Source organism: Macaca mulatta, chromosome 12 (assembly GCF_049350105.2).
Source record: "Macaca mulatta isolate MMU2019108-1 chromosome 12, T2T-MMU8v2.0, whole genome shotgun sequence".
Lineage (NCBI taxonomy): Eukaryota > Metazoa > Chordata > Mammalia > Primates > Cercopithecidae > Macaca > Macaca mulatta.
This window is the reverse complement of record NC_133417.1, coordinates 84,189,826-84,208,793: the sequence shown is the minus strand read 5'-3', so window position 1 is coordinate 84,208,793 and position 18,968 is coordinate 84,189,826. Positions and strand designations below refer to the sequence as shown.

The 18,968-nt window shown below is 42.5% G+C and overlaps 1 protein-coding gene across 12 annotated transcripts in view; it reads left to right on the top strand.

The window, feature by feature from the left end:
• The first annotated feature begins 15,583 nt into the window (after positions 1 to 15,583).
• The window catches only part of SESTD1 (SEC14 and spectrin domain containing 1), a 157,184-nt gene continuing 153,799 nt past the window's right edge, over positions 15,584 to 18,968 (top strand). For 8 of the 12 annotated variants that reach the window (XR_013401799.1, XR_013401801.1, XM_077956394.1 and 5 more), the window contains exon 1: positions 15,584 to 15,886. The gene's annotated coding sequence lies outside the window, so the exon portion shown is untranslated. 12 annotated transcript variants of the gene reach the window in all.

The following is an 18,968-nucleotide window of genomic DNA, read 5'->3' as shown; positions in this document are numbered from 1 at the left end:
AAATTACCCAGTCTTGGGTATTTCTTTATAGCAGTATGAAAATGGACTAATACACAATGTTTGCATAAACAAACAAACAAAGCAGCAAGCAAAAGGAAAACAACACTCTATACATTAACTTTATCCCCCTGCTTTTTAACTTGTTGTTACTATTTATATCTTATTGTACTCTCTATGTCTTGAAAAATTGTTGCAGTTCTTATTTTTCACTGGTTCATTGTTCAGTCTTTTTACCTATGATAAAAATATTTTACATACCACAGTCATAGTGTGATAGTATTTTGTACTTTTCTGTGTACTTACTATTACCACTGAGTTTTGTACTTTCAGATGATTTCTTCGTACTTATTACTGTCCTTTTCTTTCTGATCCAAAAGCTCCCTTTGGCATTGCTTATAGGACAGGTCTGGTATTGATGAAATGCCTCAGCTTTTGTTTGTCTGGGAAAGTGATTATTTCTTCTTCATGTTTGAAGGGTAATTTCAGCAGATGTACTTACTATTCTAGGTTAAAGGATTTTTCCTTTAGCATTTTAAACATGTCATGCCACTCTCTCCTGGCTTATAAGGTTTCTACTGAAAAGTCTGCTGCCAGATGTATTGGACCTACATTGTATGTGATTTGTTTAGTTTCTCTTATGCCTTTTAGGATCCTTTCTTTATCCATGACCTTTGGGAGCTTATTTATTTAAGTGCCTTGAGGTTAAATCTGCCTGGTGTTCTGTAACTTCCTTGTACTTGAATATTGATATTTTTCTCTAGGTTTGAGTTCTCTGTTATTATCCCTTTGAATGAACTTTCTAGCCCATCTCTTTCTCTATCTCCTCTTTAAGATGAATACCTCTTAGACTTACCCTTTTGAGGTTATTTTCTAGATCTTGTAGGTGTGTGTCATTGTTTTGTATTTTTTATTTTTTTGTTTGTTTTTGGTTTTTTTTTTAGATGGAGTCTCGCTCTGTCACCAGGCTGGAGTGTAGTGGCACCATCTTGGCTCACTGCAACCTCCGCCTCCCGGGTTCAAGCAATTCTCCTGCCTCAGCCTCCTGAGTAGCTGGGACTACAGGCACACGCCACCACACCCTGCTAATTTTTTTTTCTTGTATTTTAGTAGAGACAGGGTTTCACCATGTTGCCCAAGCTGGTCTCAAACTCCTGAGCTCAGGTAGTCTGCCCACCTCAGCCCCCAAAGCGTGAGCCACCTTACAGCCATCAGCCACCGCACCCGGCCTGTTTTTTATTTTTTATTTTGTCTCCTCTGACTGTGTATTCTCAAATAGGCTGTTTCTAAGCTCACTAATTCTTTCTTCTGCTTGATCAATTCTGCTGTTAAAAGACCCTGATGCATTCTTCAGTATGCCAATTGCATTTTTCAGCTTCAGAATTTCTGTTTGATTCTCTTTAATTATTTTAATCTCTTTGTTAAATTTATCTGTTAGAATTCTGAATTCCTTCTCTGTGTTATCTTGAATTTCCTTTGAGTTTCCTCAAAATAGCTATTATGAATTCTGTCTGAAAGGTCACATATCTCTGTTTCTCCAGGATTGATCCCTGGTGCCTTATTTAGTTCATTTAATGAGTTCATGTTTTCCTGGATTGTCTTGATACTTGTGGATGTTCACTGGTGTCTGGGGACTGAACTTAGGTATTTATTGTAGTATTTGCAGTCTGGGCTTGTTCATACCTGTCTTTCTTTGGAAAGCTTTCCAGCTATTTAATAAATATGGGTATTGCAATCTAAGCTGTCTCTGCTTTAAGGGGAACCCCAAGTACCATAGTGCTGTGGTTCTTGCAGACTCACAGAGGTACCATCTTGATGGTCTTGGACAAGATCTGGAAGAATTCTCTGGATTACAAGGAAGAAACTCTTGTTCTCTTCCCTTACTTTCTTCCAAGCAAATGGAGTTTCTTTTCTGCTCTGAGCCACCTGGAGCTGGAGGTGGAGTGACACAAGCACCCCTGTGGCCACTACCCCTATGACTGCACTAGGTCAAACCTGAAGCCAGCACAGCACTGGGTCTTGCCCAAAACCTGCTGTAATCACTTCCTGACTACTACCTATGTTCACTCAAAGCCCCAGGGCTCTACAGTCAGCTGGTGCAAAGCCAGCCAGTCCTGTGTTCCTCCCTTCAGGGTGGTAAGTTCCCCCAGGTCCTGGGAAGATCCAGAGAGGCCATGTGGGAGTAAGGGTCTAAAGTCAAAAACTTTAGAAGTCTACCTGGTGTTCAATTGTTCTGTGGCTTAGCTGGCACTCAAACCACAAGTCAAAGTCCTTCCAACTTTTCCTTCTCCTCTCCAAAGGTGGAGGGGCCTCACCCCATGGCCACTGCCACCTCAGGCCCACAAAGAGTACTGCCAGACTACCACTGATGTTTCCTAAGGCCCAAGGGCTCTTAGGTCAGCTTATGGTGAATGCTACCTGACCTGAGACTCACCCTTCAGGGCAACAGGCTCCTCTCTGGCCCAGAGCCAATCCAAAAATGCCATCCATAAGCCAAGTACTAGCACTGGGGACCCCAGGAGCCCACTTGGTTCTCTACTCGCCTATGGCCGAGCTGGTAGCTACAAAGTCCCCTTCACTTTTCCCTCCACTTTTCTCAAACAGAAGGAGTCTCATCCTGTAGCCAACACAACTGGGAATGTGCTGAATCTCACCTGAAGCCAGGAAGTCTCAGAGTCTCACTCAAAGCCCTCTGATATACCTGGGAATCACTGCTGGTTATTCAGGGCCCAAGGACTCTTCAGTTAGCAGGTCATAAATCCTTCCACACAGGGTCCTTCATTTCAAGGCAGTCAGTTCCCTTCTGGCCCAGGATGTATCTAGAAATGTCATCTGGGAGCTAGGGCCTGGAACAGGAGCCTCACAACTCTGACTGGTGTCCTATCCTGCTCTGGCTAAGCTGCTATCCAAAGTGTAAGACAAAGTCCTCCCTACTTTTCTGTCTTCTCTCCTGAAGCAGAAAGAAGAAGTGTATTTAGAAGCCACAAGCTGTGCAACCTGGGGTTAAGGGAGGGGTGATGCCAGCATTCCCTTAGCTGTCCCAGTTGATGTCCCAGTAACTTGTATGGCCCCCAACCCTCTGCCCCACCCAGTTCACTGACTCTAGGCCCAGTTAAGCTCTAGGGCTGGCCTTGGGGCTTTGTTGCAGTCTTGGGGCTTTGTTGCTGGCCTTGTTGCAGTCCTTGGGGCTTACACTGTCTTTCAAGTTTATCTGAAGCCCCAGAGCACTTTAGCATGCAGTGGTGAGGCTTGCAGGAACTCAAGTTCCGACTGCCAGCATTAGTGAATCTACTCTGGCTAGGGCTATTTTAAATGCACCCTCCATGGGTGGATGTCAGCTGAGTTTGGTCTGGTTTTGCTACTATAGTAAGGGCAACGCTGAGTTCAATGCCTCATAGATGCTGGCTCTCCCTCTCCCTAGTGCATAGAAATGCCCTCTGCACCATGCCACCGCTGCCAGGGGGTGGGGGAGGGGTGGCGTCAGGGATTCAGAACTGTTTTTCTTACCTCTTCAGTGCCTCTTTCTGCGATATGAAGTTAAAATCAGGTACTATCAGTGCTCACCTGATTTTTGGTTCTTATGAAGGTTTTTTGTGTGTAGGTAGTTGTTAAATGGGTGTCCTTGTAGCGGGAAGATCGGTGGAGTCTTCTATTCCACCATCTTGTTCCAACCCTCCTTTATGTGATAAGTATTTTCATGTGTCAACTTGGCTGGGCCATACTGTTCAAATATTTGGACAAACATTTTTTTGGATGTTTCTGTGAGCATGGTTTGGTATGAGATTTACATTTAAAACAGTCAATTTTGAGGAAAGCAGGTTGCCCTCTATAACATGGGCGGGCCTCATCCAATCAATTGCAGGCCTCAATAGAACAAAAGATTGACCTTCCTTGAGCAAGAAGGAATTGTGTAGCAGGTGACCTTTGGACTTCAATTACATCATGAGCTCTTCCTGGATATCCAGCCTGTCCACCTACCCTGCAGATTTTGGACTTGCTAGCCTCCATAATTGCATGAGCTAATTTCCTTAAAAAAAAAAAAAGTCTCGGCTAGGTGTGGTGGCTCACGCCTGTAATCCCAACACTTTGGGAGGCTGAGGCGGGCAGATTACGAGGTCAGGAGATCAAGACCATCCTGACTAACATGGTGAAACCCCATCTCTACTAAATATACAAAATAAATAGCTGGGCGTAATGGCGGACTCCTGTAGTCCTAGCTATTAGGGAGGCTGAGGCAGGAGGAAGGCAGAGCTTGCAGTGAGATGAGATCGCACCACTGCACTCCAGCCTGGCGACAGAGCGAGACGCCGTCACAAAAAATAAATAATTGAATAAAGTCTCTATACACACATCCTATTGGTTCAGAAAAAGTCTGACTAAAACAGTTGCCCTATTAGTAGCGTTTGACAGAGTTGTTCATTCCCTCCTCCTCTGAAAACTTTATTTGCTTGGTTTCCAGGATAACACACTGTCCTGGTTTTTCTCCACCTCTGGAAAAACAGCTCTGGCTGTTTCTCCTCAGTCTCCTTTGCTGATTCCTCCTCATTTTCCCAGCTTCTAAATGTTGGCGTATTCCAGAGCTGAGTCATTAGACCTCTTCTCTACTCTAGTTAATCTCACCAAGTCTCATGGTTTGAACATTATATATACACTGCTACACCAACACATTCCAAATGTATATTTATAGTCCAGACCTCCTTCTTTAACTCCAGGCTCATCTGTCCAGCTGCTTATTCTAAATGTGTGCTTACTGTCTGATAAGCATCCCAAAGTTAACATTTTCAAAGCCAAATTATTGAGCTCTGTGTGTTTCCCAAACTGCTCCTCCTCATAATCTCCATGGTAAATATAATATTATCATTCTAATAACTCAGACCAAACACCTCAGAGTTATCCCTGGATTTCTGTTTTAGTGACACCCCCCATCCAATCTGTCAGGAAATCCTGATGCTCTATCTTTAACATATAACCAGAATGTAACCACTTCCTACCACCCTTGCTGCCACCACACTGGGCCAAGCCACCATTATGTCTGCCCTGTGTAGTAGCTCTCACCTTGCGATGGTCTCTGTGCTTCCACCCTTCTCCAGAGGGATTCATTCTGGTTGCATGCAGCAGCCAGAGTGAGTCTTTAAAAATACAAACCCACCTATCACTCCTCAGCTCAAAAGTTTTTCAACTTGCTCAGAGCTGAAGCCTCAGTCCTTACAATTCCTTAAAAGGCCCTATACAATCTCTCTTCGCTCCTCCCATTCCCCTTCCTCCACTTGCCCCCTTGCCCTGGCAGATATGACCTGACCTTAGGTCCTTTCATATGCTGTTTCCTCTGCATGAAATGTTCTTCCTACAGATGAACATCCCTATAGTTCCCTCCCTCAACTTCTCCAGTCTTCGTTCATTGGCTACCTTCTTGGTGAGTCCTTCCAGGTCATCTGATCTAAAACCCAAACTATCTCTCATTCCTTATTGCTTCTCCCTCCTTAATTTTTCTCCATGACATTTATTTGACAAATGCACATTTTACTTCTTTATTTTTCTGTCTCCTCTCTCATTACAATGTAAGTTCCATGAGGTAGGAACTTTTGTTTTATCTGCTGTAGCATCCTCAATTCCCAATACAATACTTTAAAATAAAAGACAATAGGCCGGGCGCGGTGGCTCAAGCCTGTAATCCCAGCACTTTGGGAGGCCGAGACGAGCGGATCACGAGGTCAGGAGATCGAGACCATCCTGGCTAACACAATGAAACCCCGTCTCCACTAAAAATACAAAAAAATTAGCCGGGCGTGGTGGCGGCGCCTGTAGTCCCAGCTACTCGGGAGGCTGAGGCAGGAGAATGGCGGGAACCCGGGAGGCGGAGCTTGCAGTGAGCCGAAATCGCGCCACTGCACTCCAGCCTGGGCGACAGAGCGAGACTCCGCCTCAAAAAAAAAAAAAAAAAAAAAAAAAAAAGACAATAAATGTTTGTTGAATGAATGAATGACAAAAAACTGTAAATACTCATTCTTGGAAAGAGTGTGGGAAAAGAGATGATCTCTCACATTGTGGGGGAAAATACAATTTATGCAATATTTTTACAGGTTTTTGTGTCATACAGTGAGCTATCAGCTCTGATACACACAGAAAATGCATTTTGTGCCTAAAGCTGCTTAACTTATATCATTTACATTACCTGCCTGCCTCTGCAGCCTATTGAGTTTTCCACCCCTAGCCCACAGGTACTTTCCATTTTAATCCTTCTCTTAAATGATCCTCATGCAGCCACAGCAAGAATATTCAAAATTCTCCTCCAAACAGCATGTTGTTTGGTGCTTCTCAGCCACTGTATACTTTTTCTTCTGCTTTTTCCCCGCTTTCTCTGCTGAGATAATGACTTTCTTCTAGACTCAGTTCAAATGTCAAAGGCTCAGTGAACCCTTCACTAAACACCCGAGCAGTGACTCCCCTTTGGGTCCTGGTAACATTTTCTGTAGAATTTAATTACCACTATGGTGTATATCATGTTGCATTGAGTGTTTGCTTGGGTTCCTGTCTCCCAGTTACAATGACAGCAAACACATGACATCCCCGTCTTTGTCTGCAGGTCTCTAACACAGTGCTGGCCTGACACTTTTGGTTGCATGAACAAAGAAGTCATTGAATGTCTTTTCCTATGTTTCTTCATGCTTATCTTTTTTCCAAGTAAAATGTTTAAAAGTTGGCCAGGTAACATTAGAACGATACATCTTTCCAGATACAACCAAGCTGATGCCTGCACACAGAATCTCTAAACACTTCCAGAGTCGGATACTCTTGCTTGAAAGCATCGAGGCACAGTTTCTGTACAGACAAGACACCCAGGATTGGTAGACAGGAGGGGAAGCTGAACAGCAGTAATAGCCCCTGCCCCAAATTTGCTACTGTACTTTAAGTAGAGAAGTCTAGATGACAATTTTTTCCATTGTTAGAAATGGTGATAGAATATATTCATTGGGTTGTCTACCTTTTTTATACAAAAAGTTATGATTTCATTATAAAATGGTTAACTAAGTAAAATGTTTAACTCGGTGGCTCTCCTTCTTCAAGACCCCAAAGAGAAACGTACCCTTCATTCCTTTTTCCCCCTAAATCTAAGACAACATTAATGAGGCATAAAACTAGCTGGTGTCAGATGTTTTGAGCACACTGGTCCACAGTGCCGGAATCAAGTAACTCCACACCCTAAGAAGTGGCTTTAACCCAGGATGACACAATCTGTATTTGTCAAATCGCCAACTTAAAAAAGAAAGAAATTGTTTAAAAGCCCTTTGTTACACAATAATGTTTTATTCAGAAGGAGAGGAAAAGTTAGACTGATACAAAAGGCAATTCTTTCCATTTTCCACTTTATCCCACAACCAAATCAACTCTGCTTCTGTGTTGCTAGTGCCTCCTCCGACTTTATGCAATGGGACTTCTCACGAGCTGCCATTCAGCTGCTCATTGCAGAAGAGTTGTACACACCTCTCCAGTGCAGCTGGAAAGAGTGACAGAGTGGAGGGAGCCTGGGCATGGGTGGAGATTATTTTTAAATGTGGTTTGTCCCTATTTTGTCCAAAAACACAGGATCTAAAACAAAAACAAACAAACAAAAAAAAACTGTAGATAAACAAGAGAACCATTTCTGACCACCAGAGAATTGAAGCTACGAGGAAAACACTTTAGTCTCTGGCCCAGAGTGTTAAAGAGTCCAGGGCAGAACACATTACTTGATGGCTAAGATAAATATTGACCTTTGTATTCAATCTGATAACTGGCACACATTAGAAAAACAAAGGAGAACCTTATGACTTGGACCAAGCTTGTTTTTAACATTCTTTTCCATCTTACTAATATCTAGGACCCAGCCCCATATTGAAATATCATGTAACAGAAACCAAAGAGCTTTCTCTGTAACTTAACTAATATTTCTCCAATGAGATCTGAATATTTCACTATGCAGATTGAATTTGACAATCAAGTGTTTTTATCTCTTTAGCTCTGAATAACATATTTTTAGATTCAAATTTTCTAATGCAAGTAATAAGTAAAAATGTTCTGATCAAGCAAAATTGTGTTTTTCTACCATCATCATGAATAAATTGAAGGATTTTTTCTAGGCTAGGATTTTAAAGGAACATTCACAAACCAGAAAAATGTAATTGAGTATAGGTTTTTAATATAAAATGATGAGACTAGAAGTAATTTACATTATAATTTTAACATTTGAGTGGCTAATAAAATATTTCACAAAAATCACCTTTCCAGCATGAGGCTTTGAAAAGCACACATCTTGCAATGAATATCTATTTTTTTTTTTAATCTGCCTGGTATCCCTTTCTCTCCTTCTTCGGTAATGCCTCATCTTCTTTGGGGTAAACTTTCTCCCAAGATTAGAGCTGCTAGTTAGGATACCCAGCTCCCCACATGCCAGACCAATCTTGTTCTACTGGCCACAGTGTTTGAAGTTTCACCTGACACAAAATATCAACCACTCTTTATATTTTTCTGCATGAGCTATTAAAGCTGGGGGATGTATGTACAGCCAGTGCTATTTGGGCCTCTGCTCCTTGTAGTCTGATTTCCTGTTGGACAGATTGAAGACAAGTCCGAGAGGAACAGATTTGATAGAAGGGGCAAAAAGAAAGATGCTGACTTTGCTAGGGTCTCTGATACTGGTCTCTGAGGTCCCCAGAAATGCAGTTCTTCCTTCAATGCTCTGAGTTACCTCAGTATTAATCCAGAAAAGCCATCATACCTCCACCTCGATACAGTGCAAATTGGCTTTGGCACTTGCAACCAAAGAGTTCTGACTCAGGAACGCTCATTTGGGCATATATTGTAGCATTTAATGGTTCTTATGGAAAAATATTGATTGAAGAGAACTATAAAAATTGGCATAGCCTGTTTACTGTATTCCATTATGTAATATATTGTATATTGCCAGGAGCATTTAAAATGATTTCCCTGAACAATTTGCTTTTCACTTGGCCTCCTTTGTTGACCTCTCTCAGAAAGTTTATATTAATTAAGAGTGACAGTAAATTGATCACTGAAATTAGAAGCTTTTCCCTTGTCTGAAATGCTATTTTATTTTTTATAATTCACAATACTTTTAAAGCGCATTTAATGCTTAAGACATAAACTTGTATTTTGCCTAAATTATGCACTACATCTATGTACTGCACACATACAGATAATACTGCAAATATTCTAATACTTTCCAAGGCTTATATCAATGAGTAGTCAAGAGGCCTGAAGTATAGTGTTTGATATTTTGTTAACCAACTCTAGAGCTGGGTATGTTGCTTAACTTCTCTGAGTCTCAGGGAAAAGAGGATGGAATAGATGGGTGTCTTCCAGTTTTAAGATCCTAATTTTACAACTAGGAAAGAAAATCAGTTCTGTTAAAAAACAGTTTTGCTGATTTTACAAAAAGAAAATCAAACACTGCTCTTTATTTATTCCTTTGGATAGTTTACCAAAAACATTTCATGAAACTGTGATTGGGGTAAGAAAACCACCTGACCAAGTGAATGCAAACTCTCTTGGTCTTAGAAAAGGTTCTGTTGCCTGAAGCAAGGGTCCCCAACCCCTGGGCTGTGGACAGGTACTGGTCTGTGGCTTGTTAGGAACTGGGTGCCTAGCAGGAGGTGAGTGGCTGGCCAGCAAGCATTACCACCTGAACTCTGCCTCTGGTCAGATAGTGGTGGCATCAGATTCTCAGAGGAGCACAAACCCTGTTGTGAACTGCACATGCGAGGGATCTAGGGTGCACACTCCAATGAGAATCTAGTGCCTGATGATTTGAGGTGGAACAGTTTCATCTCACAACCATCCCCCATCCCCTCATCCCATGGAAAAAAAGTTGTCCTCCATGAATCTGGTCCCTGGAGCCAATAAGGTGGGGGATGGCTGACCTAAAGGACTCAAAATACATTGTCCTAGATAATGAACTAACAGGAGACTAAAACTAAAACAAAAATACTTAAAAATGTCATTTGTACAATTTCAGAATCATGAAAGTTTTTTTTTTATTTTTTTAAATACAAGATCTTTTTAAATGCTTCAGTGAAAGAGAGAAATTTTGAGCTGGGAATTAAAAGGTCAAATCAGTCAAAACTGATAAATTGGACACTCAGATTAATTTATTTGTAATATTACTAAATATTTTTCTTAAAATTCAATAATGTATTAAATGTACATTAAAATAAATGTTATATACCTTTATATGTCAACAATTTTCAAAAATTTATTTTGAAATGTTAAACAGCCCCAAATTTCCATTTTTGTTTTGCCCCTAAACATATGAGTTATGGGATGAAGAACACCAACCCAGTGCTACAGTTTTGGCATCACCATCTCATGGTTTTGTGACTTTGGTATGTTAGGTGATTGTGGTTGCAAGATATAGAACTCAACCGTGTTGCTTTGGGGATTGGGGTGTTGGGGTTTTTAGTTTATAAAGAATACCTATGATATCTCAGCCATGAAATCAAGTGTTCCATGAACAATAGAAAAGTTGAACAATCAAAGACCCTGATATAGTTTGGCTCTGTGTCCCCACCCAAATCTCATCTCGAATTGTAATCCCCACATGTTGAGGGAGGGAAGTGATTGGATTATGGGCATGGTTTTCCCCATGCTGTTCTCATGATAGTGAGTGAATGCTCATGAGATTTGATGATTTTATAAATGGTAGGTTTTCCTGAGCTCACACATGCTCACTCTTCTCTTGCCTGACACCATGTAAGACGTGTCTGCTTCCCCTTCCACTGTGATTGTAAGTTTCCTGAGGCCACCACAGCCATGTGGAACTGTGAGTCAATTAAACCTCCTTTGTTTATAAATTACCCAGTCTCAGGTATTATCTATATAGCAGTGTGAGAAGGGACTAATATAGACCCTAAGAGGAGAGGAATGCAAATTAAATTGTGCATTCTGGAAGACAGAATTTAACGGGTATTCAGAACCCAAGGCATCAGTGGGAGTTTGTAGTCTTTTCATAAGAGCAGGGATTCTCATCCTTGTGGAATGTTCCAATCATCTCAGGAGTGTTTAAAAATACAGACTTTTCAGGTCCCATCTACAAAGTTTCTGGTCTAGTTGACCTGGGGGAAAAGCTCCCAGGTAGATTGTCAATGTCGTGCTCTGTGTATAGTTTGATGTTGTGGCTCGTTATCTTGGTGCCTGCTGCGCGATGACCCAGCCACTAGCTGGCTCCCTCAGCGTCTCCCCTACCTTCTTTTCCACAGCCTCACTGCCTTGGATCCTTCAAGCCTTACCTGTGACTTCACCTTCTTAGCAAGGCTTTCTCTGATAGTAAAAATTGTACCCTAAACCCCAGCACTCTCTAGTCCCCTTCCCTGCATTATTTTTATCTAGCACTTATCACCTTCTAGTGTACGATTTGATTTACTTATTTTGTGTTTATTGCCTGTCCCACCCACCAGAATGCAATATTCATGAGGCAGAATTTTTATGTATTTTGTCCACACTGTATCCCCAGTACCTAAATCACAGGAGACACTTAATCAATACTTGTTGAATGAATATATGAATGGATATTTTCTGCTCAGTCATTGTTTGGTAGACAGTAGCTTCTTCTCACTGGTGATCTGTCAGGGCCCTTCCTGCCCACGGACACCCTCTGTGACTCCTGGATTTTAGCTTCCCCAGTTGATTGCCTGATTGGATCAGGGTTTTTTTTTTTTTTTTTTTGGACTGATTTTCTCCCTCCAGGTCATTTTTTGAATGAGTATGACTTGTCTGTGTCTAGGTCAGTGCCCACCCAGGGGCAATCAACAGTGATTCAGGGATTACACACACAGTACAAGAGTCTTGCCTGGGGCCACCCTTCAGCAAGGGCTGGAGGAGGGGCAGTTTCTCCAAGCCAACTTTGCTGCAGGATGACTGTGTAGCAAATTACCTAACCGAGCTGAGTTTCAGGAAACTGGCAGTAACAATACCAGTCTGTCTGAGACCGATTGAGAATTCTTCAGTGGTTCAAGCGAACAATGTATGGAACATGCTCATAGAAGGTGTTTTCACTATTAATTTATGATATAAATAAAACAAGATGAGTATGGAAAGTTATCTAATTTTAGATGACATTCAAATGTGGCTTAAAAAAAATACTTGCTAGTATGGTAGATCACTCCCATAGTTCCAGCTACTCGGGAGGTTAAGGTGGGAGAATCGCTTGAGGCCTCGACTTTGAGACCAGCCTTGTCAATATAGGAAGACCTTATCTCTTAAAAATAAATAAATTAGGTCAAGTGCAGTGGTTCATGCCTGTATCCCAGCACTTTGAGAGGCTGAGGCGGGTGGATCACAAGGTCAAGAGTTCGAGACCAGCCTGGCCAACATGGTGAAACCCCGACTCTACTAAAAATACACAAATTAACCGGGTGAGGTGGCACGTGTTTGTAGTCCCAGCTACTCAGGAGGCTGAGGCAGGAGGATTGCTTGAACCTGGGAGGCAGAGGTTGCAGTGAGCCGAGATCGTGCTGCTGCACGCCAGCCTGGGCGACAGAGTGAGACTCCCTCTAAAATAATAATAATAATAATAATAATTATATAATAATAATTATTATTTATTAATCTATGATAAGTAGTAGAGGAGAAATTAAGAATTTAGAAACTTGTTGCTTGAGGTGCCTTTGGATTCTTTTTCTCCACCCTTTAATGTTTTAAAATGTTACTCTCATTTCACATTGATTTCTAGTTGGCAGGGGCTTCTGCACATAACTTCCAAAGTGATATTTAAGAGGAATAAATGCAAAGATCTGCACGGTTTCCAAAACAAATTGCAAAATACAGGTTGGAGAAGATACGGTTTTATAGCTGGATGTATGCTAAAGACTTAAAGATTTGGGGGTAATTTTTGCTTGTTTTTAGTTGGCAATGACATGATATTTATGAACAGTATGGGGTGGTAGAAAAATAATGTGATATCAAACTGAATTTTGAAATATCATCATTAGAATGCAGAAAATTGTACTCCTCTACTTCTTTCTTTATACTTGCAAGATTGGATTCAGTTCTAGGTGCCACATTTTAAGAGGCACTGGAGAATGTTTAGATAAACGCACATGGAGATGAATGGGATGTGAATAAAAAGTGGGTGGGGAAGGCACACATTGTGACTGTTGACTTCAAATGTTTACAAGGCTGCCTACGGAAGGGGAACCATGCTGTTCTGTATTAAACAATGTTAGTACTAGGTTCAGATTCACTGGACACATTCATACACATGGCATTCATATTTACAATAATGATTTAAGGTGCTATTATCATTTTATCCTTTTAGAATGGAGCAAACTCATACTTGGAGCAGTTTTGTGCTTTTCCAAGGTCACACAATTAGGAAGTTATAAACCCAGGATTTGACCACACTTCTTTGGAGTTTAAGTCCAGTGGTGTTTCTACCAATACTGCAGCTACCTACCAAATGTATACAGAGACACATTTCAGTTGAACATAGAAACTAGCAGGACTGTTTAAAAATGAAAACTGTTGTGAGGTCGTGAATGATTTCCTATCACTTGGAGTTCAAACATATGCTGGATAGCTAGTTTGCAAGAATCTAGCATATATATATATTTAACTTTATAACAAAATATTAAAAACAAATGCGAATCATAGAGCCGAAGAAACTCCAGAAGTGAAGCCTCATGACTATAAGTGATTGAGCTAAGTTCATTCAGTAGTTACTGGAAAACATAGCATCCAAATTTCATTCTCTGAATTGATTTAAGGTGCTATTAATGTTTTTTCCATTATAGCAGTTACTTCTCACCTAACACCTAGGTAATACAACTTGGAACCAGAAATATGGAAAGAGGAAGGGCAGGGATATTTTGTGAATTACTATAACGGATTGCTTGGCATGCTCTTGTTTTATTAGGATAAGCAAAGAATGTGAATGGTCGTTGGAGTGAGTTTTAAATGATAAGCAGAGAACACCATATAGTAGAGAAGGGAAAAACAGAATACCACGGAAGGCTAAAAAAGACAGGGACCGTGAACTTCACTGTATTTTCTTCTCGTTGAGTAGACGTTCAACATCTATTTGTTGGAATGGAAAATTATTTCAACACTTCAGCAAACAGTTAAAGAGAACCTTCTTTGTGCTGAGCACTGTGCTATGTTCTGGGGAGCAAAAAATGAACTAGACAAAATCCCTGTCCTTTTAAAGAACACACAGTCTAGGAAGAAAAGGCCACCAAGCAAAGCAACAGGAAAAAAGCAAGTACTAAATATTATCATATGGAATACTGTAAATAGATGATTTGATGAAAGCAGAGAGAAAAAGTATTTAATTCATTGTAAGTGTGTGGGGTAAGGATGCAGATGTGGTGAAAGGAGATGATTGCAGGGAAGATTCCAAGGAGGAAGGAATGTACTATCTTCATTATCTTGAAGGATAATAGGAGTTCAACTGGTTAAATGAGGGATGGATTTCAGGTGGGGGAAAACTACAAGGGCACAAAGACAAAGCCTGTTGAATTTGTGTGATACGTAGATATGTTAGGAGTTGAAGCTGGAGCCAAGGAGGTCAAGAGATCAGATTTTAAATGGCTTTGTAAACCATGATAACAGGTTTGACTCTGATTCAACCTGGTGGAGAGACTCTGAATGATTTTAAAGAGGGACATTGCATGCTCAGCTCTGTCTTTTTGGAGCATTCTCTCTGGCAGTTATGTGGAACTGAAGCAGCAGTGAAATTAAAGACTTGACCTAAAGAGTGGCAAAGAGGTGGAAGTCATGGAGACAGACTGATATTCACAGAATTAAGAAGAATTAATCCATGGGATTTTAAGTCAGAAAACTTTAGTGGAGAGAAATTTGGTTGCTTAGTTGTTGGAATGGCAAGATTTTATCAATGGAATTAGGTGATACTCAAGTGAGTGGCTGAGTGAATAATATGGAAGTCTTGAAATTGGGACCACACAGCTGCTCTGATCTGGTGTGAATTTGCTGATGACTCTTTTGAACTGAATTCAGGAAATGACATAAAAATGATTTGCGCAATAAAATGAGAACAAGGACTCTTAAGTCAGTATATTTGGAGAAAAATAACTAGGTTGGTAAAAATGGGGAAGTAGCCATTATCAGGGAGCCCCATTTGTGGATTAATTTTGGACTGTCCAATGGAAAGATCCTCAAAGCAAAACAAATGCCCTGAATCCAGCCCTTCCTCACAGCAACCCTTTCCCTTTCATCTGCCTTCATCCTTCAGCCACACCACGCCTTGGCAGTGGGTACTTGGGAGCAGCTCTTGGAGACCTTCTACTCGAACCTTCGAACTCCAGGATGAGGCCAGAGGAAATAAACGACCTGCCAAGGTGTCAAGTAGCGGGCCCTCTCTGAAGCCCAAATTTCTGACTTCAGGTCTAGGGACCCTTCCACTTTCCCAGACTGCCTCCCGCCTGGGGAGCCTGGGCCTCGACTAGGGGTGGGGACGGCAGGGTCCGTCCGGGATCGCCAGAGTCCCGCTCGCGCCCAGCCCTCAGCCCCAGGCCCGGTTGGACGCCCCGCCCCGCCCCACCCCGCCTGCTTCCCCCTTCCCGCGCCGGGCTGGGTCGCTGTACCGCCGTCACCCGGGCGTGCGCGGGGTCGCGCGGACGCGGCTCGGGCCGCGGGTGCCGAGAGGTCGCCGGGCCACCCGCGCCCCCGCTCCCGCCTGACGCACGGAGGGGCCGGGACGCGATTTGCCGCGAGTGACTGGAGCCGCCGCCGCCGTCGCCGCTGCTGCCGCCCGGGCCCGCTCCGCCCCCAGCCCGCCTTCCTCCCGCCGCGCCCTCCGCCTCCGCCCGCACCTCGCTAGCGTTCCCCTGTCCTCCCCAACGCCCCGGAGCCGCCGGCCGCTAGCGTCAGCGCCAGCCAGGTGAGTGTGGCCGCCGCTCGGCCTGGGCGGGAGAAGCGCGCAGGCCCCGCGGCCGGGTGGCCGGTGCAGCGGTGGCGCGGCGGCGGCGGCGGCGGCGGCAGCGGGCCCGGCTTTCTTCCCCCGCGCGGGCCGCGGGGCGGAGGGGCTGCGCAGTGAAGGAGGGGAGCCCCCGCCCCGCCACCCCTCCGCTCCCAGCGCCCTGGCCGCCCCCGCCGCCGCAGACAAAGCGCCCGAGGTGGGAGCCCCGCGGGCCGCCTTTGCCTCCGCGCCGTCTGCCGGGTGCGGCCGCGGCCCGCAGAGACCGGGCCGCGCGCTTTTCCGCTCTTGAGCGCCCTTGTTCATTTCTGGGTGAAAGGGACCCGAATTGTGCAACAGGTTTGGGCGTTAATCCTTATTTTCCAGCGGGTCTCTTTTGCCAGCGTGCAGGAACCAGATGTGGCTCCCGGCTCTGGGGCGAGTCCCCACGTCCAGCGCCCGCGGCTGGCTCCTTTGTGTGACCGGTGACCGGCCCTGTCGGGTGGGTGGGGGACACGGACTCGAGGCCCCAGGGCTGTGCCGAGGCTCCTGGACGCCTCCTCAGGTCGCGGGGCTTGGCTTCCACGGGCCTGCCGGAGGTTAACATCCCTCCAGCGTTTGGGAGAGTCACAAAGGGGAGGAGAGAGCGGGTTGGCCAGGGTCCGTGGTTGTGTGTTTTTCTATTTTAGGTAGACTCATACTAGAAAAGAGCCGCAGTCTGACCAGCTCTTGAGGGTACGGGTGGCATTTCACCCTGGGATGCACGGTTTGGACTTGGCTGTTGCTCTGATATCCCCCTTGGTTTTCTTGGTGCTTTGACATCTTTCTCTCATACACAGACATCGCGGGAGAAGTTGGAAGTGCTGCCGAGGGAGTAACTAGATAGCAGCTGTTTGACAGGTCGTCTCTTGCTTCACGTTTTGCCTGTGTCAAGCATGCCCACCATGTATCCCAGCATAGCTTGGCAAACCATCAAATTTAAATTGCTACTCAAAATCCTAATCCTTATACATACCGACATACACAGACACATATATATGTGTATATTTTTTCTATTTTGGCTGGCTAAATCTTATTAATGTGAGAATTTTTCCCCCCAAGGAAGAATGCATAATAAGGTACACTTTATCTTTGTTTACATACCTTGGGTTATGCCAATACCTAGCTGGTTTCATTGGTATGCTATTTTAGTGTAACAATACTAATTCCTTTAGCTTTGAGCAGTAAAATACGTCTTTGTTCTGGGACCAGGAAGCTTTTATACGTAATACTTTGCCCCACGACTAAATACATGAAAAAATTCCCGAAGGACCTAGAAAGCATTTCACAACTCTATAGGCTGTTTTTATGTTCCAAATTCCAGGAAATCGTTTTGTTGAATATTCAAACATTCTGGACTAAATTTAACCTTAAAAATTGGGCCCACTCTAGTAAGTTCCCCAGCATTAGAAAAATGAATTGATTGCATTTACCAAACATTTTAGCCCCTGTGAGTGAGAATTGAACGGAATAATTGATGTAAGAGATTAGGAGCTAGTGATGGACTAGGAATCTGACAACAGAATGCAGAATGTAGAAAGTTGTAAGTAGAGGTCACGAAGTTGCATCTCCTTGGGTTTTAGTTGATTGCTAGGCATTTAATAACATTTTAAACAGGTAATCTAATGATGTATCTGAAAATGAAATGTCCACTAATTAAGAAAACAAAGTATTGCATTTTGACCTTTTTAAAAAAATGTGTTTTATAATGACTTGTTGAAGCTTTTCCACTCTCTAAAAATGAACTTGGTATTAATAACATTTCTTTTGAAAAAATGAAATTATACCAAACTAATCCGATTCTTAGAAAGTTTCTCTGTTATAGTAGTTTTACTTTACTAAAAATACCATTAATCTGTGTAGTAGCTGACTTCAAAGATCTTTTAAAGCTGTTACAAGCAACATGAACAACCTCTTGAGGAAAGTAGAATATTTACTAATAAAAAGTAGCAAGCAGAGAAGTGAGCCACGACTGGACCATTCCATCCTGGGTGACAGAGCCAGCCTTGTCTCAAAAGAAAAAGCAGAGACTTAAATATTTATAATCATTTTCTTTGAGATATAATTCATATGCCATAGAATTCACTTTTTTAAAGTATACAATTTGGTGGTTTTAATATATTCACAAAATTGCGCAAATGTCAACACTAACCCAAGAACATTATTATCCTAAAAAGAACCTTGTACCTAGTAGCTTTTGTTACTATTCCCCCTCCCCCATATTTGACAACCACTAATTTACTTTATGTCTCTATGGATTTGCCTATTTTGGACACTTCATGTGAATAGAATCATAATATGTGGCCTTTTGTGTCTTTCACTTAGCATTATGCTTTCAGGGTTTATTCATATTATACCGTATATCAATACTTCATACCTTTTATGGCAGAATATTATTTTGTTATATGGCTATGCCACATTTTGTTTGTCCAGTCTTCAATTGATGGGCATTTGGGTTGTTTCTACTTTTTGGCTATAATGAATAATGTTGTGGATACTCAATTACAAGTTTTTGTATGGTATATATGCTTTCAGTTTTCTTGGATGTATACCTAGATGTGTAATTGCTGGGTTATATGGTAATTCTGTTTAACTTTTTGAGGATCTACTAGACTGTTTTCCATAGCTGCTGCGCTGTTTTACATCCCTTCTAGCAGTGTATGAGGATTCCATTGTCTCCACATCCTTGCCAACACTTAATGTTTGTCTTTTTGATGATAGCCATCCTAGTGGCTGTGAAGTGATATCGCATTGTGATTTTCATTTGTATTTCATCTTTTCATGTTTTTATTGGCCATTTGTGTATCATTTTCTCATTTAATCTTTTAAATGGTGCTGTAAGGTAGGTTTATTCCTATTTTACTGCCAGGAAACTAAAGTGCAAAGAAGTTTAATCATTTGCTTGTTTTTTTAACCTTATAGTTAATAAGTTGCAAAGTCTGAATGTAAACTCAGGTCTTCTGACTCTACTTCCTGCACTCAATGAGGCATATAGAAGTTAAATTGTGTTTGTGAATATCTGGCTGAT